General features: G+C 38.3%; 1 long non-coding RNA gene across 5 annotated transcripts; it reads right to left on the bottom strand.

Annotated features, from left to right (window-relative positions):
• Positions 1-214: 214 nt before the first annotated feature.
• Positions 215-15,655, bottom strand: LOC112180790. 5 transcript variants are annotated; one of them, XR_005803348.1, is made up of 6 exons: positions 14,825-15,512; positions 13,823-14,280; positions 12,804-12,886; positions 11,319-11,398; positions 3,377-6,143; positions 215-520 (listed from the first exon to the last, which is right to left on the bottom strand). It is a non-coding gene; the product is annotated as an uncharacterized LOC112180790 (long non-coding RNA). The 5 variants fall into 5 exon arrangements; XR_005803347.1 differs by lacking the exon at positions 215-520 and having other exon boundaries at positions 527-6,143; XR_005803349.1 differs by lacking the exons at positions 215-520; positions 3,377-6,143 and adding an exon at positions 6,470-6,638.
• Positions 15,656-27,993: the final 12,338 nt, after the last annotated feature.

The following is a 27,993-nucleotide window of genomic DNA, read 5'->3' as shown; positions in this document are numbered from 1 at the left end:
ATTGATCTCATAAACTAAAGTTATGGTGCAAAAAGTATAATCGAAGGCAGTAAAAACAAAGTTCAACTATACCTAAGGAATCAGGATCTTTACCATAATGGAACATGAGGCGTATAAAATTTAAGTAATTTAGAATTGTAGAGCTCAAAAGCACCTTATCCAGGAGAGAACTGACAGAGAGGAAAAGAATGTCTGCATCTGCAGTAGCTGCAAGAGTAGAAGTATCAGTAGATGGTGTGAGAATGTGAAGCTTGGGGAGGGGAACATCCATAACACTCAATTCCTGTATAGAAGCAGAGCTTCCTTTTTCCTTAATCTCAACGGGGGAAGCCATAACATCTTTGGTCCTCGTAACGAAAAACCCTCGGGAAAACAACCAAGTTATTAAACATGTCTCATCTCTCTGCTCCTTTTGCAGAAGAAAAATCTGTGATCAGAAATGAGACAGCCAATACACGCATTGACTCGCTTGAGAAGAAAGTCCTGCCCTTTTTTATTTTGCTAACTAGAAAGTCCTGAACTTTTTACAAGACAAGAAACAAGAGACAATTCCTTCAATAGAGCAAAATAGGTACTACATAGGGAGACTAAAAAGCATACTCAAGTAGTCAACCACAAGTACTTGCCAAGAAATTGACACAACCTATGTTAACAAGCCCATAACCCATAACTAGTTAACATACCCATGCTACCATCCATTGCGGCCCTTTAGCACTCTCAAAAGCACACCCAACTAAAATTCTATCAATCAAAAGCTGTTTTCTGAAACAATCATCCAACAGTTGACTACTATCTATGTTTACAAGAAATGCTCTTGTACAAGAGGACCCATAATTATTCTATGCCAAACACAAAACAAACAAAAAAGAAGAAGAGAGAACCAAATATGTTCCTTAAACAAGGACCAAGATGGAAGATAAATATATGACAGAAACAAATTAAGTAAATAAAATTTTCTCAATTATACTAGCTGGAAAAACCCTAAGCGCTGTCAGAACCTTATGTTGTGCGACGCTGTAAACCACTGCGCCTTGTGGTGGCACCATCCTCTTCAACCATGCTACAGGGTAGTGTTCTAGTGTGGAATTGTCGAGGAATTATAAACACAAAAACACAAAGAGCTCTCATCAATCTTGTTCAAGCAAAGAAACCATGCCTTATATTTTTTCCGAAAACCCTAGCCTGCAAGGGTTTGACTGACTCTCTCACAAACCTTTAGGGATTTAAAAGAAGTTTCTGTGTTGATCACGAAGAGGATTCACAGGGGCTAGCGATCACATGGAATGATGATATTCATGTGAACCTACGAACTCACTCTTCGCATCACATTGATGCAGAAATCAATAGGCCAGGAGAAGCAACTTGGCATTTAACTGGCATATGTAGCTTTGCCTGACAGGACTCCCTTATATTTTTTCCGAAAACCCTAGCCTGCAAGGGTTTGACTGACTCTCTCACAAACCTTTAGGGATTTAAAAGAAGTTTCTGTGTTGATCACGAAGAGGATTCACAGGGGCTAGCGATCACATGGAATGATGATATTCATGTGAACCTACAAACTCACTCTTTGCATCACATTGATGCAGAAATCAATAGGCCAGGAGAAGCAACTTGGCATTTAACTGGCATATGTAGCTTTGCCTGACAGGACTCGCCCCAAATTTCACCCTGAAATCCGAAGTGGCCATGCGGAGTCCATCTTAGAAGAAATTCTACCAAAAATTTGGCGAGACCTCTTTTAAAACGGACTACCTAAAAACCTGTAGAAAAACAAAACACTTCCAAACAATCCCACCCTATTCTTTTAGAGCCACCATGCTCCCTAAAATCACAACATCTCCAATTTCACAAAACAATTCTGAACTTAATAATATTAATTTCATGGATTATCAGAGCAATCTAATGACATGGTGTACAAGAGGATAGAATACAAGATAAATGACCGATACTTTTTATAATGCGGAAGCTATGACATCTATGCCTCAAGCTAATCTGGCCTGCAAAACTGGGCATTTGAAACCGAAGAGCCCAGGGGAAAAGCATTTGAAAATCGTTAGAGTGAGTGGACAAAAAAAAAAAGTAATTTTGAATGAACAAGTGAAACTTAATGCTTTCGCAAGTTACTCTCTAAAACCTCGCATGCAGTAAAAATCTTGAAAACACTCTTAATCATCTTCTTTATTAAACTTTCAATCATATAATGTCGAACATCTCGAAATCTCAAATCTCAAATCTCAAATCTCATTAAATTATTCTTATCTCAAATAGGCAATGACTAGAGGGGACTGCCGACTAGTCATCTCATGCCACCTGGAGGGGACTACCGACTGGACGAGGAGGTGATGGTTAGAGGGGACTGCCGACTAACTGCCTCATGCCATCTAGAGGGGGTTGCCGACCAGATGACGCATCGGAGGGAACCGTCGACAGGAATATTCTGGAGGGGACTGCCGACCAGGTAATGCATGCATGTGTTGACTTATTTACCTCCTCAATAACTGGAATCAAACTCTTTCAAATAATTGTTTTCAGAAAGAAACCCGATACTAATTAAATAAATCATCTGTAAATCGTCGAAAGCATAAATCAAGAAATCTTGATAAATCACTCAATATCTCAATAATCCTTGAAAATTCTTAATTCTCATAATATTTTCTCAATCAACTACTTTTCGAAAACCACTTCTCAATACTTCTCATAACTCAAAAATCAATAAATGCTTCCGAAAAAGAAAACTCAATATTAATTCCATAAATCCTCAATAATCACCATAAGCATATTTCATAAATCCTGATAAATCAAATACTCAAAAATTATCAGCATGCCACTAAATATAATTTAGAAAGTTTCGATAAATCAACAATTAAAGGAAATCAGTATATCGTGAAATCACATATTAAATCTCAACTGGAACATAATAAAATAAATCAAATACTGCATGAATAATTATTTAAAGGAAAAAATTCTGCTTACTACCCTGTACTTTCAAGGGTTCATCAGTTCAGTCCCTGCATTTGTAATTTAATCAGAAAAGTCCTTGTACTCTCCAATTTCATCAAATCGATCTAATTTGTCACCACTCCGTCAATTTTTGCTGAAAATTCCCAAACTACCCATCTGCATTCACAACATTAACGCGTCGGCGGGCTGCCTAGCGATGGGTAGTTTGGGAATTTTCCCTATGAGAAGTCCCACGTCAGCATTTTAATAGTAAAAATTGACGGAGTGGTGACGGATTGGATCAATTTGATGAAATTGGAGAGTGCAAGGACCTTTCTGATTAAATTAGAAGTTTAGGGACTGAACTGACGAACCCATGAAAGTACAGGGTAGTAAGCAGAATTTAATCCTTATTTAAAATAAAATGTCCACTCACAGTATTGTTTAGGCGACCACCAAATGGTTTCCTTCGTCAAGCAGTAGCTCGATACGTCGTCCTCAAATCCGCGGGATGCTTCTCGTCATTGATTTTCCGTAATCCGGCAAAATTGAGCTTACCCACGGGCATGGGTCGAACCACGAAGACAAGGACTCCATGTTATGGGTGGTGGGACGGCCAGAAAACGAGAAATCGCCGGAGACCCGAAATGGCCACCAAGATCACCGCCTTGCTGCGCCTACTACGGCCCAAATCACACCACCAAAGGACCATAGATGTGGAGAGGAGGAAGAGAGGGTTCCATAGGCACCTGCGACGTCCAAATCCGTCGCCAGACGGAGAAGAAACGGCCGGCAACAGTGGCCGGGTCGGGGAGAGAGAAAGTCACCTAGGGTAATTTCTTAAAATGGAAGCTACCACAGTAACTTTCCATATATAGGAAATTATCATGAATAGTAACTTTACATTTTCACTTATAACTTTCGTATACGAACTCCGATTTTTACATATCACATATGCACTTGCTCGGTTTAACGTCTCCTACGACTTTCATTAAGAAAGTTTTCTCAAATTTTGATACGAACAAAAAATCAACTTTTAGGGCCCCTAAAAGATCGAAACGAAGTCAAAAGTAAATGTGAATGTCGTTTACCGATCGAAAGACTAGTAAACCGGTAAATTTAGGTTTGGGACGTTACATTGCTGCTAGAAGAAACAAAGATCATACCTGGGCCTTGATTAATGATCTTGTAGCAGAAGGCTGTCATCTACCATGGCTTATGGCTGATGACTTTAATGAGGTTATGTGGTCGAATGACAAGTCAGGAGGCCCTCCTAAAGGAGCAGCTGCCATGGCAAAGTTCCGCTATACTATGTTAAACGCTAGTCTGATTGACATGGAGTTTGAAGGTAGTCGATTTATGTACGTGGGCAAACAAGTTCACAAAGGAGCGTCTAGATAGAAGTTTTCAATCTACAGAATGGAGAAGTCGCTTCCCATTCAATAGGGTTTTAACAATGAATCACAATAAATCTGATCATTGTCCTTTACTTGTGAAAATCAGTACTAAGCAAATTCGGAATCAGAGGGGTTCAAGATGATTCCGTTTTGAAGAGATTTGGTATGGGAATAAAGAGTGTAATGCCATAATCCCGAAAGAATGGGCAACACCTACAATGAGGAATGCTCTAAGGCAATTAGGGCATAAAAATAAACAAGCTGGAAAGAAGTTAATGTAGTGGCATAATACTGATTTTGATAAGGGAAAATCATCCAAACAGTGTCTGAACTTTTCCAGACTATTAATTTTCATACCTGTACTTTGAAAAATATCAAAATGGCACCTGACAATTTAAGGTCGACCCAATTTTCATATCTGGCAATAGTAATTCCGTAAACAAGCTTGTACTTTTGAAGGGTAAAAGCGGTACTTCCGAAACAAAAAACTTTTTTTTGGAGTTAACCTTCTTCTTCCAACTGATTTCGAATTCTTTTCTTTCTCACAATTGATTCACTTCACTGATTCTTTCTTTCTTTCTTCTTCTTCTTCGAATTGCTACTTCATCAAACCAAGGACAAAGCGCTCTCTCTATCTCTCTCGATTTCGTGCCTCATTTTCGCGCCACCGGTGAACCCGAACCCTACCCACAACCCGCTTCAGAACCACCCGCCCACGAACTTTCGATTCGCGCTGTGGAACAATGCCAAAGCCTAGAAATTCAACTAGCGCCGTCGCGCTCAACAAGAAATCAAGGATGACGTCAAAGCAACATTCAAATCCATAGGCACGCCTTCGTTTCCCTCAAGCCCTTCAATTCCAAGCAGAAAACCCAAGTACTCCAAGAACCTTATTTGCACCCGGCGTTTAGCCGAGTCATCAGACTGATGAAGCTCTCGAGTATCTCCAGAGAGAAGCCGGAAATCGACCGATAAACCAACATCTCGATCGGCGACGACAGGCTCTCTTTGTGAAATAGGCATCATCAGTTCACTTTTCTTGGTTGATCTGATTTGGGTTTTCTTTTTTGACTTGTTTCTATGGTTGTTTTTTTTCTCAAGAGCCATTAGGTTCTTGTGCACATTGCATCTCGAGCAAACACCCATTTTAGGGTTTAGGCTGGTACATCAAGATGTTGAGGAACAGCGTCTTCCCTACCAGTTGTACGGTTCCGTCTTTGACCAAGGCTTGTGCCTTGATTTCCATCCATTTCAGTGAGTTTGATTCACATATGTTTGTTCAGACTGCTTTGTATTCGAAGCTGGGACAAATTGGTAAAGCCCATAAGGTGTTAGATCAAATGCCTGAGAGAGATGGTTTTGCATGGACTAGAATGTTTTCTTCTCTTACTCGTGTAGGGAATATGATTTCAGCGAGGACATTGTTTGATGAGATGATAGAAAGGTGTAAAGCTACTTCAGCTATTGGGATTCAATCCCAGAATCCCAACTTATACAGCTACTTGGAATACTTCAAATACTTACAATCCCAACAACAATATATCAGCTCTTCCATGGAGGCTCATTCACACCAATCCCTGTCCCGTCTCAAGAGTGGATGAATGATCAGAAACAACATTTAATCCCATAATCCCAACTTACAAGTGTTGTGTTGATTACTTGATTTTATGACTACTGTATGTGCTGGTAGGTTGACTCCATGAGCAAGAGTATTTGTTGTGCACAGAATTTGAACATCACCCTCAAGGAAAAGACTTTCAATGAGATTACGATCCTTGAGGCAAAGGCCACCGTTGTGATAACCAACTGCAAGCAAGTAATTTATTTGATAACATGTCAATGTGGGGAGGTGTAGAGAAGTGAAACCAGAAGAGAACAAAGCGTGAAGTTGCAGAGATAGGAGGATGAATACTGAAATGACGAATATACCCTTCAAAAGTTAACTCCGTTGACGGTATTACTGTTGCCAGGTATGGAAATTGGGTCGGGCTTAAATTGTCAGGTACCATTTTGATATTTTTCAAAGTATAGGTATGAAAATTAATAGTCTGAAAAAGTTCAGACACTGTTTGGACGATTTTCCCTTTTAATAAACATAAAGTGGAGATGAGAGTAATAGAGGAAAAATTGAATGATCTTATGAAGCTGCTTATTCTCTTGAACAATATGAAGAGCAACGTGAATTGCATTTCAAATATAGCAATTTATTTGCAGTACAAGAGAAGTATTGGCGTCAATGGTCACGAGCGTTATGGCTGTGTGACCGCGGAGATAAAAACTCTGCTTGCTTCCATAAACGTGCTAGCAAAAGGAAGAGTTGGAAATACAATCAAGGGACTTACAGACGAAAATGGAGTATGGCAAACTAAGCCCTCTAAAATGCATAAACTCCTCATGCAATACTTCACTCTCTAATTGCTACAATGCCGTCAAGGTTACTGAAGTAATGAATGCTGACTAATCAAGCAGTATAAATAAATAAAAGAGAACATACTTGGTTTCGAGGAAACAAAACAATTCTAGCGCACACGCATGTTGATGCAGGCGGGCGTAGTGTTTTTTTTTTTTTTTTTTTTTGAGATTCTGCTGAGCCTGCTAATTTGGTGGGCTAAGAAAACTGCGTCGCTCAGACGCTAGTGTGGCGCGCAGGGAACAAGACTGTTGCAACACCTGGGCTGGGTCAGAACGGCGGCTCGGCTTGAGCTAATGAGCCGAGGAGCCAATGCAGATTTGGTGGGTGCTGTGCTCTGAGCTAGGCCGTGCAACTTGGCTTGATGACGAAAGACGCGGCGAGGCTCGACTTGATAGATACAGATTTTTTTTTTTTTTCTCTAGTGTCGACGGGACCCCTTTTTTTTTTTTTTTGACTATTGACTTTGAGTGTACTGATAACGTGTAAAAGTAAAATGAGAAATTAGTCTACTCATTTCATTAGATAGTCCCTTTATATAGGATGAGGATTACAATGGTAATAGCAATTACAATAATGAATGACTGAGCTGTAACCGCTAATTCCCTCTTTGTCAATTACTTTGACGAAGGTACATAACATGTTTTTCCTTTAACAACTTTACCAATATATAAATGCAAATTCAGGATGAGAGAGGAGTTTTCAAAACCCTATCTTTATAGAACGCGCTCCACGCGTGAAGGAGAGAAGGCAGAAAACCGAAGGTGAGTGTGCTCTCTCTCGGCCGAGCGCCGCTGGCTTCACCGCCGCTGCGTCTCGGTCCGGGAGAGGCGAGTGTTTTCTGAGTTGAGGGGGCTCTCAAGGCAGCGGCGCCGCTCTAGGAGGGTGACTGTGTCGGCGTCTCCGGTTTGGGCGGATCGTTTTCGATCTGTCTTTCTCGATTCGTGGGCAATGGAAGCGGAGGTGCAGCGTCGGAATCCGAAGTTCTGGCAGTGGGTTCCAATGTCGTCATCCCTACTTCTCTGGGCTGGGATGGTCAGATCTGAATGTGGCGGTGCTGATCCCGAAGGGATCTGTCTCGGTCTCTGCTTTGGATCTGCTTATCGTCGTCAGAGTGGTGCGGGGGTGTCTTGCTGCGTGTCAGGGTGGTGCTGCGGCAAAGGGATTTGACGTGTTGCTGTTTTGATGCGTGGTGACGGCGTGGTGGCTTTGGGGCTCGTCGGCAGTAGGAAGGGTTGCCTGACGTGCTGGCTCTCTGCTTGGGATGGTGGTCTTTGGGCTGGGCTTTTGTTCTTGGGCTTCTCTGGTTTTGTATGGTGTCATGGTGTTTAGTTACTTGTTGTTTGTTTTCGGTGATTGTCTTACTGAGAATAAGTCCCTCTTGTGAGGGAGGGTTTAGGTGTTTCTGGGTAGGGTCGTTGCTTTCTGGTTATCAACGTGATGATGAATCACCCCTACACGTGGTCTGGCTGTTTTAGACACGGTGTCCGAACGGGTGGAAACAGTTCATCTTAATGTTGATGGCAGGATTGCATCGATATAGTTAGGTTTGGTTAAGGGTTAAGTTTGGTTAGGGGTCGGGCCTTTTAGGCTTGTGTAAGTCACGTTGTTGACGGTCCCATAACTGTAGCTACATGGATGTGCAACCTGTATGGTTGTCTGGTTATTAATGGAATATTTTACTTTTCTCAAAAAAAAAAAAAAATATAAATGCAAATTCGGAGCATTCATCACATTTCCGGACCATGTGTTTTTCTTCTATAATCATTTATATAGTGCTAGTGACTATTTTAACATTTTAAAATTATTTTACACATCCCTTGCCCATTAGATATTGAAGAATTTTATGAAAGAATAAAAAACATAGAGGATTTTTTTTTTTTTTTTAAATGAAGTTCATAAGGCAAATTTAGCTCAGGATATTTCAAATTTCTGACTCTGTCCCTGCTTTTGATGGAAGCATTTCGTTTTCACATCCCCTTCTGCCAACCATAAAACTCTAGAACGTTGCTGCCAAAAAATCTATTCTTTTTGTAACAGATCATGCAGCGTATTTTCTAACGTAATTCTGTCCTCAGATGGAGGAGAGGCGAGAGAGTTATAGTGAAAAACAGAAAAGCATATGTGGCACTTATTTTTTAATCTCATCTTGCAGATTTCCTAAACTACTTTTACTCCAACTAATCAACAATCCTTAGTGTTTTAAATCTTGTTACATGCCTTTTTAAAATGACACATTCCAGTAGCATTTGCCCAACCCGCTTCAACAACTTCTTCGCAATCAGAGTCCCTCAAGTCATAGCCTCAAAACGAAATCTCTTTTCTTTTCTTTTATGAAAGTGTAGGTTAGATTGCCAAAGTATAATGCAAACATATTCAATGGCTCTAAAATTTTTATACATAATCACTACATACGCACTAAAACAAAAGGCTTAAAACCGATTGTTCATATAAATGGACTAGTGTAGATAAAAGAGGAACAATGTTTTCATTTATTTGAAGGAAGATATGTGTAATGCACTGATAATTAGTGGGAAAAGCTCTTTGTTGAAATTTTATCTAGTTATAGACCAAATTAAATTATATATAGCTAATTGTGGTAGACTAGATAGAACAAGAAAGATGTTCGATTCTCATTTGTTTGATGGAAGTCTAGCTGCAATGCATAGCCAATTAGAACACGAAATAGACTATGTCATTTATGATGAATTTTTCTTACACGTACCAAAAGATAGCTTGTTATGATAAAACTAAACGAATTGATGAAATAAAACTGAATTCCTTAATTTCATCACTATAGCAAACGTATAGACGAAGATAATAAACAAAATTGAATTGCTTATCGATCGTACTGCATCATTTCTTGTCAGTCACAACACTAGAACACTTGTTATAAATTAACAGCCCCGGCCCCTAGCTTGATCACTCCATACAATTGATTAAGTAGCCAGGTAAAATGAGATTTGAGAAAAGAGTTTTTCTTATTAGTAGTACTAGTGTTGCTCAACAGTTTGGCAACATCAACAGCCACCCGTCCACTTTCAGCCAATTCTGATGATCTCATCATAGTGTTTGAGGATTGGGCCCTCGAACACAAACGCGTCTATCCTACTGAAGAAGAGAAACAAAGGCGATTTGAAAACTTCAGAGCAACGTATGAGTTCGTGGACAAATTCTACAAGGAATGTGGTGAGAGTAAACTCTACACGGTCGGCCTGAACGCATTTGCTGACATGACAAACGAAGAATTCTACGATGCTCATGCTTGCTTTATAGATCATGCCTATAACGTCGTCTCAAGCTCGACCACGACCTTGTCATCATCCTCTGCTAAAGTTTATGAAAACAAAGAGCAAGAATTATGTGGCGGAGTGACTGACTGGGCCGCTTTGGGAATGATTAGCGCTCATACATCTCTCTTTCACTTTGCCGATCTAATTGTTAAGGTCAATTTGTTCAGGGGTCCATACACGAACCTACGCCTGGTACCAAAATGCTCTTTAACTGTATGGACCCCTGAACAAATTGACCTTAACAATTAGATCGGCAAAGTGAAAGAGAGATGTATGAGCGTTAATCATTCCCAAAGCAGTCCAGTCAGCCACCCCGCCACATAATTCTTGCTCTTTGTTTTCATAAACCTTAGCAGAAGATGATGACGAGGTCATGGTCGAGCTTGAGACGACGTCGTAGGCATGATCTACAAAGCAAGCATGAGCATCGTAGAATTCTTCGTTTGTCATGTCAGCAAATGCGTTCAGGCCGACCGTGTAGAGTTTACTCTCACCACCTTCCTTGTAGAATTTGTCCACGAACTCATACGTTGCTCTGAAGTTTTCAAATCGCCTTTGTTTCTCTTCTTCAGTAGGATAGACGCGTTTGTGTTCGAGGGCCCAATCCTCAAACACTTCGATGAGATCATCAGAATTGGTTGAAAGTGGACGGCTAGCTGTTGATATTGCCGAACTGTTGAGCAACACTAGTACTACTAATAAGAAAAACTCTCTTTTCTCAAATCCCATTTTACCTGGCTACTTGATCAATTGTATGGACTGATCGAGCTAGCGGCTGGGGCTCTTAATTTATAACAAGTCTACGTAGTGCTCCAAAAGAAGCACAAAGCATGCCGTACTCTCATTTCAGGCCCAATAAAGAAATAGACATGCAAACCACATTCGGGAAGACAAAAAATTACATATTTTTTCAAATTATCATGAGGATCAGCAACGCCTGGTACCAAAAATTTTAAGTTTCTTCATCTTTTGAAAAAGTAATACAACTTTGAAACAAAAAGGACTCAAAAGATTTGGCAAAAGTTGATTTCAACACTGAGGTACAAAAAAATATTTAATCCATAGCAGGTTAACCATCTTGGACACTATGAAAAGTTGAAAAGCTTTAAAATAAAAGAAACAGTAATAGCACTAATTCAAGTGGCAGCTAGAATAATCTTTACTAGCTGAACTAAGATGATTGCAACAGCATCCAATTGAAAAAGACGACCAACAAAAAGACATAGATATCAGATATGTATAGTGTGGCAGTGTAGAATTTAAGAGTTAACTTCTTACCGACACTGTGCTGCAATATAGTTTTTAAGATGATTGGCAAATTTCAGCAGACTTGAGAAAAGATACAGCAATGAAACCCTCTGCAATCCCGAAATCAATGTTACAACGAATTCTGAAAGCTAAAGTGTGAGACCATATTATCTGACAGTTAAGAAAATAAACATGCAACTCATCTACCTTTCAGCATTATTATAATTGGGAGCGACTATCTTTTATTAAGATGCATTAAAACTATCAAGATTGCAGCAAAGAACACACTTGCATTTGACATCACAAAGATGCATCCTGTGAAAAATTTAAATTAGAAATGCAATTTGTAGCTTGCATAGTCCCAATGTGAGAAAATGATTTTGCAAACAACAGTAAAATCTCTTTTTTTTTCCTTTTCTTTAGAGCTTAGTCCTTTCTTTTTCAATGTATAGCAGAAGTATGTTTCAATCTTTAAAAAAAAAAAATTAAAAAAATACAGCTCAACGTAAGCAATAAGGACACATATAAACCATCAAAGCCTCCTTAATCACGTTCACATCATTGAGAAATAGCATGTTAGTTAATTGTACTAAAACTAAACACCCTATTCGAAACAAAGCATATAGATAAACGATTTAAAGACTCTCGACGCACTTGATTCAAGATTGCAGAGAGTTCATATGTGGATTTATAGAAAACAAAGGCAAGAGGTCAGAGTTGAGTTGTGCAGCCATAAACAAAAGAAAGCATCATAACCCAGAACTTTATAAAGCAAAACAGCATAACCAAAGCCTCACTCTTTCTGATCAAATACTCAATTAAGAAGGTAAGTACAACACGTTCATAGGAATAGAATATAAATGAAAAAAATAATGGACCTGGAAGTATCAAGAAATCATAGATACCCATGCAGCAGTATATATCTCCTCCTCAAACATAACAATAATTTATCCACTCATCAATGTATAAGGTGCAAACACCAAATTTCACTCAATAAAAAAAAAGCACTATCTAGTTCTGATTTGATTCTAACCTATACGCAGTACTAATTTCATGTTGTTGCCCTTCTGGAGGAGAGCAAACAATTTCACCAGTCATATAAATCTTCTTAAAGAAATTATAAATAAAACCACCAATCTTTCACCAAATTTCAACAAACCAAAACCAAATTGCTCACCTTGTAATGGTATTAATAAAGGTGCAGGAATACGTATCTTTGAAAGTAACTAATCACAATACAAAAGCAAATGAGGTTTTGAAAAAAAAAAACAAAGAGGCAGTTATAGTCCCACAGATTCAATTTATATATATGACTGACCAAATTTAACTTACATATACATGAACAAAATGTAAGGTCATAGTCCCACAGATTCTTCATGTGAGACAAATGGATGTATTCAATATTAAGAATCAATGAAGACTTTATTATCAAAGAGCAATACTCTGCATTCATGCAATTTGAATAACAATTAGTGTTTGCGCAGATTGGAGATACACAGAAGCAAGGGTACTCACAATGATTTAAACATGTCCACGCTCGTGATTTCAAGTAAGGCTTTTGGAAGGTAGTTTTTTGCAGCAAACAGTTTATCAGCAACCTAAGACAAAAGCAGCAAATTAGAGCCTATAAATTCGGCAGAGTAATTTCTCAAATGCACGGTACCAACAAAAGTTGCTTTCAGAAAACAATCCCAAGTAGATAAATTCACCATTAAGCCTATGTATGTTATTGAAAGTCGAAAACATAATTTCGTTTGGTATAACTCAACTCCGAAATTAAAGAGCTAATTCATCAAATCTAAGCTAACCAACTGTAATACCACCAAAACTTCATTAGCATAGTAACACAAAAAGAATAAGATTTTGTAATCCGAATATTTCAGTGTTAGAATCAGAGAGTGAAATCAAATACCTAATAGCAAATGAAGTTTCTAATCCCAATCAATTAAATCTAAGGTAATCAATTTTCATTAGGATAGCGATGCCAAAAAAAAAAAAAATCAAACTTCAATGTTTAGAAGCAGATATCGAAACCAAAAACCCAGTTTCCAAATGAAGTTGCTAGAGCTGCTACAGATTCTAATACATGTTTCATGAATCAAAAGGAACTAACTTTAACACCTCCAGTCAAAAAAATTTAAAACTTCATTATTACAATATAGTGAAAACCAGTTCATGAAACAAAAACATATACCATTATCAAAAATAAATACCGGTGTAATCACTAATCACTTCAATATTTCTGAAGTTTAGAAAACAAATCGATATCTACTTTCAGATTGGTAAGAAAATAAGAAAAAGAAAGAAAACTGATATTTTTTAGGAGAAATTTCTGTATACAGACATTAGTAAAATAAACCAGTTGCCAAACAATTATTGACATAAATAGTGTGCGAATTGAACTAAACTTGAATACGAACAAGATAGAACAATAATGCAATCACACACTTTATTTCCTCTCCCAAAGTTTGATTTGTGCAGAACAAAAATGACCAGAAAACCGAACAAAAGTAACTAAATTGAGCTAAATTTACCTGCAGCAAGGAGTAGGGGGTTTTACAAACTAGTGATCACAATACGGTCCAGAACCTAGGCCCCTTTCTTCTTAACTCAATGGTTAATCAACTGATCTTTCACTCTAACTTAGAAGTACCTCCTTTATTTGGCCAGCACAATAAGGCAAATGGAAATGTCAGACAATGAATTTAACCTTCAGAAGAAAGCTGCTCTCCACATACATAAAAAGGTATAGAAGGACCCATCTATATTGATTTGTGAGGTATGATTTTAATAATGATATCAAGAATTCATACAACATAAATAAGATAACAACATGGTTTGCTGGAAAATGGTAACTGATATCTTCTACTAATGGAAACCAGTGACAATTTACTAAATAATAACAAAGATGAGTCAGATTGAAAACGAAACTTGTTGGATCTTGGAACCTTTTTCCCTGTTTTTGTTTTCAGCACTTCCTATTATGATCTTCCTGCAAAAAGAAGAAGTAAATAGCCTCCTATAAGTTTCAAAAAAAAAAACTCTAAACGTTATTTCAAGCCAAAAGTAAATCATCCTGGAGCCAACATAGTAATCAAGCCAAAAACAGTCAAGCTAACTTCTAATATTGCAATGTGAATGCAAAGTAATGAAATATTTAGAGGCAAAAAAAAAAAAAAAAAAAGACTATTGCCCAACAAAAGTGTAAATAGCACAACCAAGCTTTAATAATTTGACAATTCATTGAGTTCTAGAAACTGTTTAACTGATTATACATGTAGTTCTCTAATTCTTTTGATTTTAAGAGCAATATTTGGCTTCAATATGTGTTCTTGTTAAAGAAAAACCAAGTCCAAAGATTGAAACAGATTCCTTAAGTTGCTATAAATCAATTGGAGTTCACATAACTCGCAAGACAAATGATGCCCAAAACAATATGGGCTATGATAATGACCACCCAAAAAAAGGGGTTTATGTGCACTGAGAGCCATGGCATAAAGAAACATGCTTTGATAGAGCTATTTTTTGATGTGTACCTAAAGATTGATAAGATGAAGTTATTCCTCTATTGTCATTTGCAGTAACAGATGCCACCCTGTCTTCACTTCAGTTCCCATATTTTGTTAGGACTACTCAGAACGATTTGTTTCAGATGGCTGCAATAGCCGATATGGTTGATTACTATGGATGAAGAGAGGTAATTGTAATCTATGTTGATGATGATTTAGGGAGAAATTGGATTGCAGCATTAGGGGATTTGCTTGCTAAGAAACTTCAAAATTTCACCCATATGAAAGAAACAAAGGGATCAAAGGAATTTTATCCAACATAAACTCCAAAATGAAAATCCCAAGAGCAAACTGGGACTTGAACTCAAAACCCCGTAGGAGAAAACTCATTCCCTAAAACTAAGGCGAATTAGAATCGTAAATTGGCAAAATGGCAAACTGGATTGGATGGGAATTCAATGGCTGGAGGTTTGTAAAAATGGTATTGGAGACCAAATAGGAAATGGGTCTCTGTGCCTTCTTCTCTTTTTGTTTCTCTCTGTGTCGACTGTCGAGCAAACAACCTGACGATGTCATTTGGACAAAAGACAGCTGATCCAGAATTGCCTCTTAAAACACAAAACCACAAAAACCAACCGAGCATCAAAATACAAAACCCAGAAGAGACTGACAAAAAAACACGAATTAAAACCCAAAAAAGTCAGGTGCTTCAGATTAATACCCAGATTCCTCTTCTTCTTCTTCTTCTTCTTCTTCCGGTCCCCCGCACAGCCCCTATTTATACAAGGAATGAATGCACAGATGATGGCCACGTGTCAGTCATCTATGCAGTGAGCTAACTAACTCTATGACAGCCTGGCATCACACAATTACAATGAAGTAAGCCAGACTGAGAAACGAAGGTATCTAACTATGCTAATTAAGCGAAACTAATTAACCCTAATTAGCTGAAACTAATTAATTTGACTAACACTGTTAATACCCCTCCTCAGCTTGATGAGTGCTCTTCAAGCTGTTGCAAAGATAGTTGTGCTAAGGGGAACACAGTCCCTTTGTGAAGATATCGGTAAGTTGATCATGAGAAGAGACAAACTGAACTCGAATAGAACCAGCCTTGACTTTTTCTCTTGTAAAATGAACATCGACTTTGACATGCTTGAGCTTGGAGTGTTGCACAGGATTTGAAGCCGGGGCTAGAGCAGAGATGTTGTCATAATGAAGAACAGGAATGTGAGCAAGGTCAACATGAAGCTCTGTAAGCAGATTGATAAGCCATTGAAGTTCTGAGGTAGTGTCTGCCATACTTCTATACTCAGCCTTTGTAGAAGATCTAGAAACAGCATTTTGCTTTTTACTACACCAAGACATTGGGGAATTGTTAAGAAGAACCACAAACCCTGTGGTAGACTTTCGATCATTAGGATCCCCAGCCCAATCAGCATCACAATATGCCTGCAAATCAGCTTGAACACTATGATGTTTGGAGTCAAAAGGACCCCTCCTGAAAACAATGCCATAATCCATGGTGCCTTTTAAGTATCTTAAAATACGCTTTGCAACATGTAGATGTTCCTCAGTTGGAGAATGTAAGAATTCACAAATAGAGTTAACACTGAAGGCTGTATCAGGCCTGGTAAAAGTCAAATATTGTAGACAACCAACTAGGCTTCTAAAATGTGTAATATCAGAATGAGTAAGAGGAGTACCATAGTCTTTTAAAAGTTTGACACCAGATTGACATGGAGTGATATGAGTGTGACAAGCATCCATACCAGCTTTATGAATGAGATCTTTGGTATATTTATGTTGGGATAGGAAAATGCCATCCTTGATATACTTAATTTCTAGGCCAAGAAAGAAATGAAGATCCCCCAAGTCTTTCATATCAAATTCAGCTTGGAGAGCAGCCTTGACTTCTGAGATAAGATCTTCACTATCCCCAGTGATGATAATGTCATCAACATACAACAGAAGTTAGACCCTAGAAGAGCCAGAAACTTTGACAAATAGAGAGGGATCTGCATAAGAGAACTTAAAACCAATAGAAGGCAAAAAACTGGTAAATCATTCATTCCATGCCCTAGGTGCTTGCTTCAGTCCATAAAGCGATTTTTGTAGCTTACATACAAATTAGGGATATGAGGGATTCTCAAAACCACTTGGCTGAGTCATGTACACCTCTTCGTTTAGGATTCCATGAAGAAAAGCATTTTTGACATCCATTTGATGAATTTTCCAACCTGAACTTACAGCTAAACCAAGAATTAATCGAACTGTGGTATGTCGGACAACAGGTGAAAAAGTTTCCACAAAATCTACCCCATACTCATGACTGAAGCCCCGAGCAACCAATCTTGCCTTATGTCTAGCAATTGAACCATCTTAGGTTCTCTTTATTTTGAAAATCCATTTGCAGGAGACTAAATTTTTGTCAGGTGGTAATGGGACAAGAGTCCAAGTGTCTTGATGCATAAGAGCATCATATTCCTCCTGCATAGCCTATTTCCAAGCAGGGATTTTTAAGGCTGCCTTATAGTGAGAAGGTTCAAGATCAGCAGGATCACAACTGGGTTCAGTGAGGACAGATAGAAAGCTTTTCTTCTGCACAATTCCTCTTTTGCCTCTTGTGAGCATATGATAGGAGCATAAAATGCTACAAATATAATGTGCAATCCTTTACACTTTTCTTAGCTATTTCCTTTAAAAAGTCAGTTTTAACTCTATTTTCTTTTTAGGTAGTTCGTGAAGCAGTTCAAGAGAAATAAGAGCTTAAAGAGAGCAACGAAGCCATGGATCATGAAGTAATGATGCAAAGGACCAAGATTGATTAACTTTTTTTCTGGAAATTACAAGGGAAGTCCACAGAAATCATTGTGCAAAACAGTTGCTGCACAGCAGAAAACTGCAGTTTCAGAATCAGCTTTCTGGGAACAGTTTTGAGGAGAAATTCTTACATCCTTACAGTTGCACCTATGAAGAAAGGGCCAGTGATCCTTGAATATATGATGTTATACTTCAACTAGAGCTAAAAAAATGGTCAGAAGTGTCAACGAGGCAGTAGGGAATCAAGCTCAAAGAAGGCTTCCCAATAAGGCAGAAACTATCAGCTTTTCACGAAGCTTTTTGGGAGATCTTTTCTGGCAATTTTCTTGGAGTTTTTCCAGAAGGTTATTGATCATTCTAGAATATATGATGTCATAGAACACGTGGGAGTCAAGAACCATCCAGAAACTTGTCAAGACGAAGTCGTTCCTTGTCCAAGAAGGAAGCTTCAGAGACAGAAATTGAATCCTAGTCAAAACAGGACAGTTTGGCAGAAATCTTCTATGGATGGATTTCTTGGGCATTTTTGGAAGGTTATTGCTGCTGCAAATATCAAGGAGAGTCCTATAATGATTTCTCAAGATTTTGGGAAGATTACTAAGGCTTGAAAATCATTTAATTGTGCACCAATTAATGGAATCCTCAAGCAACTAGGGGAGGCTTTCAAAGCAGAGTTGGAGAAGGAAACTTGGACTATGCTCCTCATAAATATAAAGCTTCTGCAAACGTGAAAAAAGACGATGCCTTTCACCTTCTCTTCTATCTGTCTTTCTTATTCATCCGTCATCATCTTTTTCTCTATTTGTTTTATTTTGGTTTTCAAAATAATGTGTAACTAACATTCTTTTTGTTAGGGGCGAGGTTTGAAGCCTCAATTATGTAGAACATATGTTTGTTTAAATCTAGTTTCTTGATCTTTGGTGTGAATTTGTTGTTTATTTCTGCTTGATTGAAAACTTTTGCATGTGTATGTTTTATGGTCGCGAACATAGGATTTATGCATGTAATTGGAGCTAGGTTTAGAAAATAATTCACCTAATCGTCTTGTTTTCTAATCCACAAGTATGCAAGGCTTTGGACAAAAGCTGATGTTTTAAACAACTAGAAGAGCATGCTAGGTAGGCATTCCACACTAGACTGCAACTCTATAATCAATCATTTCCATGAGATCTTAATGCTTCAAATGTGTTGACACTATATGTGTTGTTGATAGGATATCGTTCTATACCTTGATTGCATGTTTGATAGGCTTTGCTATTGTGCGTTCACGTAGACTAAGTAATTAGGGAAACATTAATAAATGACATGATCTGCTCCGACTTGTTTCTTGGTTGGTTTCTGTTCACACCTTAGTAATTGAAACTACGTTAACTTAACATTGTTCGAAAGTAATTGGTGGTGGATTTCCGAGTCTCTAACGTCTTCTCCATATTGTTTTTCTAACTCTAAAATTGTTTTTGCTTTCTTATTTTCCTTTTATTTTCGCAGGAACTTAAAAACCCCAAATTTGTTTAACTTAGGATTGCAACGCACCCTTCTATCCCTATCTTGTCCTGCCATCTTTTCTTTTTCCTCTTTGACGTTTTTCTTTTTCTTAGTTTTGTTATTTGATTTGTGCTTTAGTTAGTTTAGTTTTGTTTTCTTTTGTGTGAATTATAAAGTTACCCTCAATCCCCGGCTAGAACGATCTCTACTTATTCTATACTGACGACTACATTCTTGCAGGGTTAAGTTGAGCGTCTAATTTGGGCGTATCAGCATACTATGATCATTGACTATAGCATTAGTCAATCCATCTACAGGATGCAAGATATTTGATTATGACAAATTACTATTGGGAAGCACGTTCTTATTGGCACGATCCAAAACCACCTCAATACCAATACCAGGCTGAGTGTTGACACTGATATTACCATTTTGCTCTTCAAACTATATTGATGTGTGAACATTGGGACTAAAAGGAGACAATGAATGGTCAGTAGTATCAGTCTCTGATAAATAAGCATGAGGTGTGACATTGGGAAGAGAACCAAGATCACATACTGTATTACTAAATGGCAAAGATATCAGATTAGGTGTAGCACTAGTAGAAGCAATATTGTCGACAGAGTCATTGTGTGAAGAAAGAACAGTGTCAGAGTTTTGAAATTGAACCTGTGGGAGCAGCTATTGTAGAATTTAGGACAGGTGTGGGCAAAACATGTTGAGGAGTGGACTGAGTATGAGTAAAGTAAGGCTGTACCCTTGAGTGTTGAGATTGAACCATTGACTTTGGAGGTGATGGCTATGTAGGTTGCTGACATGATAACTTGTGCTGCAATTGAGCATATGGAAACGTCTTTTCATAAAAAAATACATGCCTAGATATAATACACCTCTTGGTGCCCAAATGATAACATATGTAACCCTTATATCCAGCTGCAAACCCCAAGAAAATACATTTGGCAGTTTTGGCTTGTAGCTTATCAGTCCTATATGGTGTCATGAGTGGATAGCAAGCACAACCAAAAACCCTTAGGATATCTAGAGAAGGCTGTGTATTGTATAGTGTGTAAAAAGGAGACTCCATATTATTTGTTGGTGTAGGCATTCGGTTAATGAGATAAGTGGCCAAGGCACATGCATGAAACCAAAAAACTGAAGGCAAGGAGGCAGTTTGTATTAAAGTTACTGCAGTTTCTCTCACATGCCTATTTTTCCTCTCTAATATTCCATTTTGTTCTGGGTATATGGACAAGAAAATTGATGAAGAATGCCATTTTGACTAAGGAAGTGTTTGAAAGCAGTACTAATGTATTCTCCTCCACCATCTGATCTCAAGGTTTTGATGGAAGCAAAAAAATGATTTTTGGCAAAAGCACAAAGGGACTGAAAGTATTGCAACACTTCATTTTTATTTTTCATAGGAAAAATCCAAGTATACCTAGTACAGTCATCTATACACAGAACAAAGTACTTGAAACCATCAATTGAAACATGAGGTGATAGTCCCCAAACATCTGAATGAACAATCTCAAATGGTTTTAAAGCCTTAGTCTGTGAACTAGAAAAGGGAAGTTTCTGAAATTTTCCTAGAAGACAAGCTTCACAGATAGAACCATTATCTGGTTTACTAACTATACTGCTTTTATTCAACATTTGACTCACAACTTCATTAGAAGGGTGACCAAATCTTATGTGCCAAAGGGAATGCTTAACAACTTTGCCAAGAAAAGTTGTAGATGAGTGTTGAGTAACTTGAGTTGAGGTAGCTGCCTTAGAGAACTTCTGTAGCTTAGCTGGTAAGTCAAATGGTATCGGGTACAAGCCTTGTTTACTCAGTCCTTGGTAAAGTATTTTGCCTAACACCTTGTCTTGTATGACACACATAAACTCATCAAACCAAACAGAGCAATTATTCTGTTTGCATAACTGATATATAGAGAGTAAATGAGCAGCAAGTTCAGGAATAAGCAATATATGGTTGAGTTTAAGGTTTCTAAGCATTGCATCACCAATGTGTGTGATTTTTATAAAGTTACCATTACCAACTTGAACAGAATCAGTGGCATTGTAGGGTGCAACATTATTGAGGAGTTGAACTTCACTGGTCATATGATTTGTGGCACCAGAATCTGCAAGCCAAAATTGAGGATTTGAAGTGGCTGCAGCAAGCATTGCTTCTCTTCAGTCTGTTGTTGTTATTGTTGCTGGCCAGGAAAACCGATGATATAATAACATCTATCAGCAGTGTGATTGTCTCTTCCACAGTATTGGCATTCAACATTAGAGCTTGATGCACCTCCAGCATTGTAGTTGTTGAGGGACCTGCAAGTTCTTGCACCATGGCCTACTTTGCCACAAAGTTGGCAAGTGACATGTGCTCCACCAGTGATGTTGTTATTCTTGTTTAAAGTACCAGCATTGTTGTTGTTCCTATTAATGCCATTTCCACTAGCAATATTGAAGCCACCATTGTTGTGTCTATTGAAAAATGAGCCTCTGCCAGCACCACCAAAATTGCCTCTTCCTCCAGTGAAATTGTTGTTTCTGCCTCTCCCTGCATAAAGGCCAGCCATGGGGAATGAAGTGTCAAAGAGACTGAATGGTGTATATGGAGAGAATCCATAAGGAAGAGCAGGTATAGGAATGTATGGAGACTCTGGAGCTGGAGGAGAATGTGACTGGACAACAGGCTGTGGTGGTAGCTGACTGAAACCAGGAGGTACTTTTGGGGACTGAGTTGAAATGGCAGGTGAGCTAGATGTACTTGCAGTATGGACAGATACAGGAGATGAATCAAGTACAGTTGAGGTTGATGCATGATTTTGAGCTAGCATGGCAGTGAGTGTCATTGAGGAGCTGGGCTGCATCTCATTTTCAATATCTACTTCAGCAGCTTTTAAAAGTGTCTTTAGTTCTCCCATTGAACATATCACAAATTGAGCACGGATTACTATCTTAATTACAGCATACTCAGAAGACAAACCACGCAAAACAACAACCACAATATCTTCATCATCAAGAAATACACCAACTGTTTCTAATGCATCCCTGGCTGACTTGACCTTATCCAAGTAGGTTTCTATATTATCAGATCCTTTCTTTAACCCCTGAAGATTAGACTTCAACTGAAGGATGTTTTGACGATTAGGAGCAGCAAACTTGAGCTTAAGATTAGCCCACATTTCAGCAGCAGACTTACTGCTAACAGCACAGGACATGGAAACTGGACTAAGTGTTTGTCCAAGCATGTTTACAATACTCTGATCTTGAGTCTTCCAGGTAACAAACTCATTGTTGATCACATTTGTAACTCCATCAGAGTCAAGAACAAATTGTGGTGGACAGTGAATAGTTCCATCTACAAAGCCATAGAGATTCTGGCCTTTGAGAAAAGACTCAAGTCTAAACAACCATGTAGGGTAGTTTGTCTCATCCAAGAGAATATTAGGTAGGTAAACCGTGGTCTAAGTGGTAGGCATGACTTCAATCTTATCAAACTTAGCAAGAAGGCTAGGGTTTTAACTGATAATGTGACTTTCTGAGCTTGAGACAAAGAGAAGGCTGCTAGTAGTAAAATCAAGAACTTAATATGACAAATATGTAGCTCTAGTATGAAATAGTACCAAAAAATTTAGCAAACAAGCTAGGGTTTCAACAGAATCTTCAACTTTCGGAGTTTATAGCAGTAAACAACACTAGAACAAGGGCGAGCACTGATTATGATGAATCTAAGCTTCGAAGATGAAAAGGAGTACAGAAATCTCAACAATTTCCAGTGAATCTTGAACTAAAATGAACTTCTGAACTTTATAGTAAATTCAAGCTTCTCACAATGAAATCAAGTATTGATTATAATGGATCTGAGCTTCGATGATGTAAAAATGGCAGTAAATCTCAACAAATCTCAAAGAAAGGTCTACTAGATCTGATTGAAAACGAAGTACATATTTGTTGCTGCTGAAAATTGATGATGAGCTAAGACGAGTGTATAGAATCGTCAATCCTTGCTTGAATCTCCAACCTATTGTGATCCTTAATCGAACCTGGCTCTTGATGCCATGATAGCTTTGAGTATTTGCTTAAAGGAAGAAGAAAAAGTTGAGAGAGAAATATTTCTGAGAAATTGATCGTATTGCTTTATTGTTACAGAATGAGGGAGCAGCCCCTATTTATACAAGGAATGAATGCACAGATGATGGCCACGTGTCAGTCATCTATGCAGAGAGCTAACTAACTCTATAACAGCCTGGCATCACACAATTACAATGAAGTAAGCCACACTAAGAAACTAAGGTATCTAACTATGCTAATTAAGCAAAACTAATTAACCCTAATTAGCTGAAACTAATTAATTTGACTAACACTGTTAATACTCCGCAGTAAACAGTCTGGGCGTTTAAGAGCTCTAAAACCCACAAACCCAGATCGGCCTGTGAAAGCTTGACCCGTACCCCTGATCGGCCAGTGAAAGCCCGAACCAGCCCTTGAAAGCCCGACCCGTACCCCGGACGGGTTGGGCCCTATTTTTATTTTTCGTCAAAACGATTCGGGCCGGGCTTTAACTTTCGAAATACTGTTTGGGCTCGGGCCTGGATTTTCAGAAATGAAAAGGCCCGTCTGGCCCGTTTGACATAAAAAAAGAAGAAGACATGTGTCTCTATACTATTGGCTATAAAATAATTATTATTTTTATGTTGTTAGTCTTCATTACTAATATAGACCTCCCCACACCAAATCATCCTCTCTAATATTAATTCATAACCCTACTCTCTCTCCTCTCTCTCCCTTCTTCTTTTTTTACTCTGCCGCATAACCCCATTTCTCTCTTCTTCTTTTTTGGTTACAAGAACTCCATTTCTCTCTTTTCTTCCTTTGATTCTTTGAAGTTTCTCATCTTTGAAATCCAGAACCTTCCTCATGGCCATCGTCCCATCCCCTCATCTTCACTCACCGATCTCATCGTCTCACAGATTTCCATAACCTCTTTCTCTCTCCAATTGGATCCTCCCCTTCCATGGATCTCACGGTCTGCTCTTCCTTTTCTGCCCGCCATGGAAGGATCAGTTAATTGATTCAATTTTTATTTTTTTGATTTTTTTTGGTAAAAATCAGATTTGTTAGTTATGTTGTTCGTTGACAACTATATGAACATATATGGTACTTGTTGATATCACTTATATTACATACCGTCAAGCATAAGTAATGACCTCATAGGTGGGCCCCACAACATGGCTAGCCCCGCCTATGGCATGCATCCAGTAGACCGACACCCGAGCTACCCTGCCATGGTGGAGGTTGGCCGATACCTTGTAGGGAGGCCACCCTCCCATGATCTCCAAGAAGCTTCAAGAGAAGTAAATATGTGTATTATGTCCCACATCGAAAATGTAGAATAGAATGAGACTTCCTTTAACTATAAGAGGAAGTCCTCCCCTTCTTGGAAAGGGATGGGATCTATGATTCCCACACTTGTATCACTACAAAGGCTACTTGGCCTCATATATAAGAGGTCAGGAGTTCGAGCCCCATCAAGGGTGGGAATGGGGTGGGGTTTTTTTTTTAAAAAAAAAAAGGCTACTTGGCCTCACTCAGAGTAGAAATATCTAAGTGAAACGTAGCCTTGTCTCAAGGGAAAGGTGAACCATTATACATGCTTGTGTCTCTCTCTCTCTCTCCCCATCACGATCCATACTTAGTTCTAGTTCCGTATTCTCACACAGAAACAGTACTCATATCTTTGTTATGTTGTTCAGTTGTTTTGGATTTAGAACGCTACTAATCTTCTTCTTGTTTTTTTTTGTTTTTTCTGTTAATGGAAGCATTATAAGCCTTAATGCCCAGAAAAAGAAATAAGAAGTATTTCTATTCAGCCAAAGCTTAATGGAGGCATTAAAAGCTTAATTGATTTGTATTTGGAGTTTATACTTTGAATATGTTGAAATCTGGAAATATATAGAAAATAATTTGGGCTCGAAAACCCGGAAGCCCGGCCCAAAATGAAACGGGTTGGTCCCTGATGGTTGCAAAATGGGCTTTAGGCCCGAACCGTTAAAAAAGGGCTGGTCCCGGCCCGTGCCTAGGCCTAGTAAACACGCAGTATAAGAAAGAAGAAACATATGGAAGCATCTAGTATATCTAGGTCATGGGGGAAAAGCAAGGGCAAAAGACTCCTAAGTCTGCAATTGATAAGAACAACAAGGAAGCAAGGACATAATCGTAATTCCAATCATCAGCTCAGCTTAGCTCGGCTCGAGTCAATACACCAAACGGCTTGATCAGAACTAAGACGAAGCAAGGGCAGAATCAGCTCAACTCAACTCGAGCTAATACACCAAACAGCTTATGAACAGTAGTAGCAGTAAACCCAACTTTAGTATATTTAGAACAATCCCGTTCACCTGGTCACCTACTGACCATGGCTCATTTGCTCAATAACCATAAGATATGACCCATATTAATCTAAGGGCTGAGAAATAATTGCTCCACTTGAATTAAAATATATTATTTAACACTTATTTAATCACTTTCAATTACTTTATCATCTTCATTAATTAAAATTATTTATTGATAGAAACCATCAATCTTCCACAATTCCACGTTTTCTCCTCTTCTCACAATCCCAATAAATTTTCAGAACCCAAATCGTTCCCGTCAATGAACCATGTCAAGAATTTGATATCAAACACGTCTTCTCATCTCAATACCCAGAAGAATTGCACAACCCAGTTCTCATCCCGGATTTGTTCTTGCCGAAGATCCAAAATAATAGCCTCCGTGGTCGCTGCCGCTCTCCACCTCCGACGCTGTCGCTCTTCACCACCTACACACTCTCTGGAAAAGTATATTCTCTATCTCTTTCTTATCTCTTAATAGTTTTTGTTCCCTTAAAGGTTTGCTTTGAGATTCCATATAATAGAAAGAAAGTTTCCTATGTAATTGAACTACGACGTAAGCTATTGGGTTTAAAAAGGAAAACAGATGTTGCAACATCATGGAAAGGAAAAAGAATGTTGGGTGAATTTCTTTGTTCCCTTTTGTTTCTAGTCAATGGAGCCCAACGTTTTATTTATTTTTCTGTTTTTTTTATTATTTTTGTTTATAATTGATGTTATCGAGTCTTTGACTAGTTACAAACACGTGGACATCATGGAAAATACATCGGAGCAATGAAACTTTTTCCCAACAAAAACACAGATGGCATATATCCCTGATGTTGAAAATGATATGAAACCAAAAGCTGGGCAGCAATTCGAGTCATTGGATGCAACATACAATTTCTACAATGATTATGCACTTAAGGTTGGATTCAGTGTCAGAAAAAGTAAGGAGACGAAGAAGAAGGGAATAGTATATTGGAAACTGAGTTCAAGAAGGGGAAACTGATGATACATGGAGAAAAAAAAATGAAATTGAGGAAAGAGACCGAGGGAAGACTCGAACAGGGTGCAATGCAAAATTAATCGTATGTTATGATGGAAGTAATTATGTGGTCAAGACTTTCAATGAACACAATCATCCTCCTACAACACCAAGCAGAGTTCACTTGTTAAGATCACAGCGTATTATGTCTACCGCAAAAAAGAATCTGATACATGACTTGAGGTGGGTGGACATTCCTATATACCAGCAATTTGAATTATTCGAGACACAAGCTGGTGGGCATGCAAATGTTGGCTGCACTGAAAGAGATTTAAGAAATGTGGTGCGAGATGAGAGAGAAGAAGTCAAAGGTCCTGATGTTAACATTTTATATGAACACTTCAAAGCTGAGCAAGAGAAAGATCCAGATTTCTTTTTTGAATTTTATACAGATGAAGAAAACAGGCTTGTCAGATGTTTATGAGTTGATTCAATTGGAAAAAAATTCATATACATATGTTGGTGATGTGGTTGTTTTTGATACAACATACAACACCAATCATTATAAGATGATTTTTGCTCCAATAATAGGGAACCACTATGGGCAAACCATTGTTTTTGGATGTGCATTTTTGAGCGATGAGACCTTTGATTCTTTTGTTTGGTTGTTGAAACCATGGCTTGTAGCAATGCCCAAAAGTGCCCCGAATGTTATTGTCACCGATCAAGATCAAGCAATAAGTAAGGCAATTGCTCATGTTTTGCCAAACACATTTCACAGGTATTGTGTGTGGCATATTCTGAAAAAATTTCCAGAGAAGACTAATGTAGCTTTTGTGCAAGATTACTATGAACTTTTCAAAACATGTATATGGGATTCGGAGTGTCCAGAAGAATTTGAAAAGAGATGGTTTGAAGCATTGGAAAAAAGTCAACAGACAAATAATGAATGGTTAGAAAAAATGTACGAGTTGCGTGGTAGGTGGATTCCAGCATACGTAAATAAAAACTTTTCAGCATGGATGTCAAGCAGCCAAAGAGTAGAATCTGCACATGCATTCTTGAAGCATTATTGTGATAAAGAAAACACCTTGATGGATTTTGTCACGCGTTTCAATAGGGCGGTTGGTCATCAAAGACATGAAGAATTGGTTGAAGACCATAGAGATTTGAATGAAACACCTAATTTGAAATTAGGGATGCCAATGGAGGTCCAAAAGGGTCAATTATATACCAAAAAGTACTTTCAGCACTTTCAAGCTCAGCTTCATGATGGTAATGGTTATATCGTAAATGTCGTAATGGAAGATGACAGTCGTTGTGTTTACAAGACTAAAAGGGTATTTTCTCAAAACTTTAGAATGCGGACGCTTATACATGATAAGTATCAAACATAGTGACATGCAATTGTAAAATGTTTGAATTTGAAGGTACTCCTTGCAGACATATTTTGGCTCTGTTACGACTAAAACAGATTTTAGAATTGCCAAAGGAATATATTCTGCCAAGATGGACAAGGTTTTAGAGAA

This window comes from Rosa chinensis, chromosome 7 (genome assembly GCF_002994745.2).
Source record: "Rosa chinensis cultivar Old Blush chromosome 7, RchiOBHm-V2, whole genome shotgun sequence".
Taxonomy (NCBI): domain Eukaryota; kingdom Viridiplantae; phylum Streptophyta; class Magnoliopsida; order Rosales; family Rosaceae; genus Rosa; species Rosa chinensis.
Note: the sequence above shows the minus strand (reverse complement) of the source record. Positions and strands in the feature narration are given on the sequence as shown.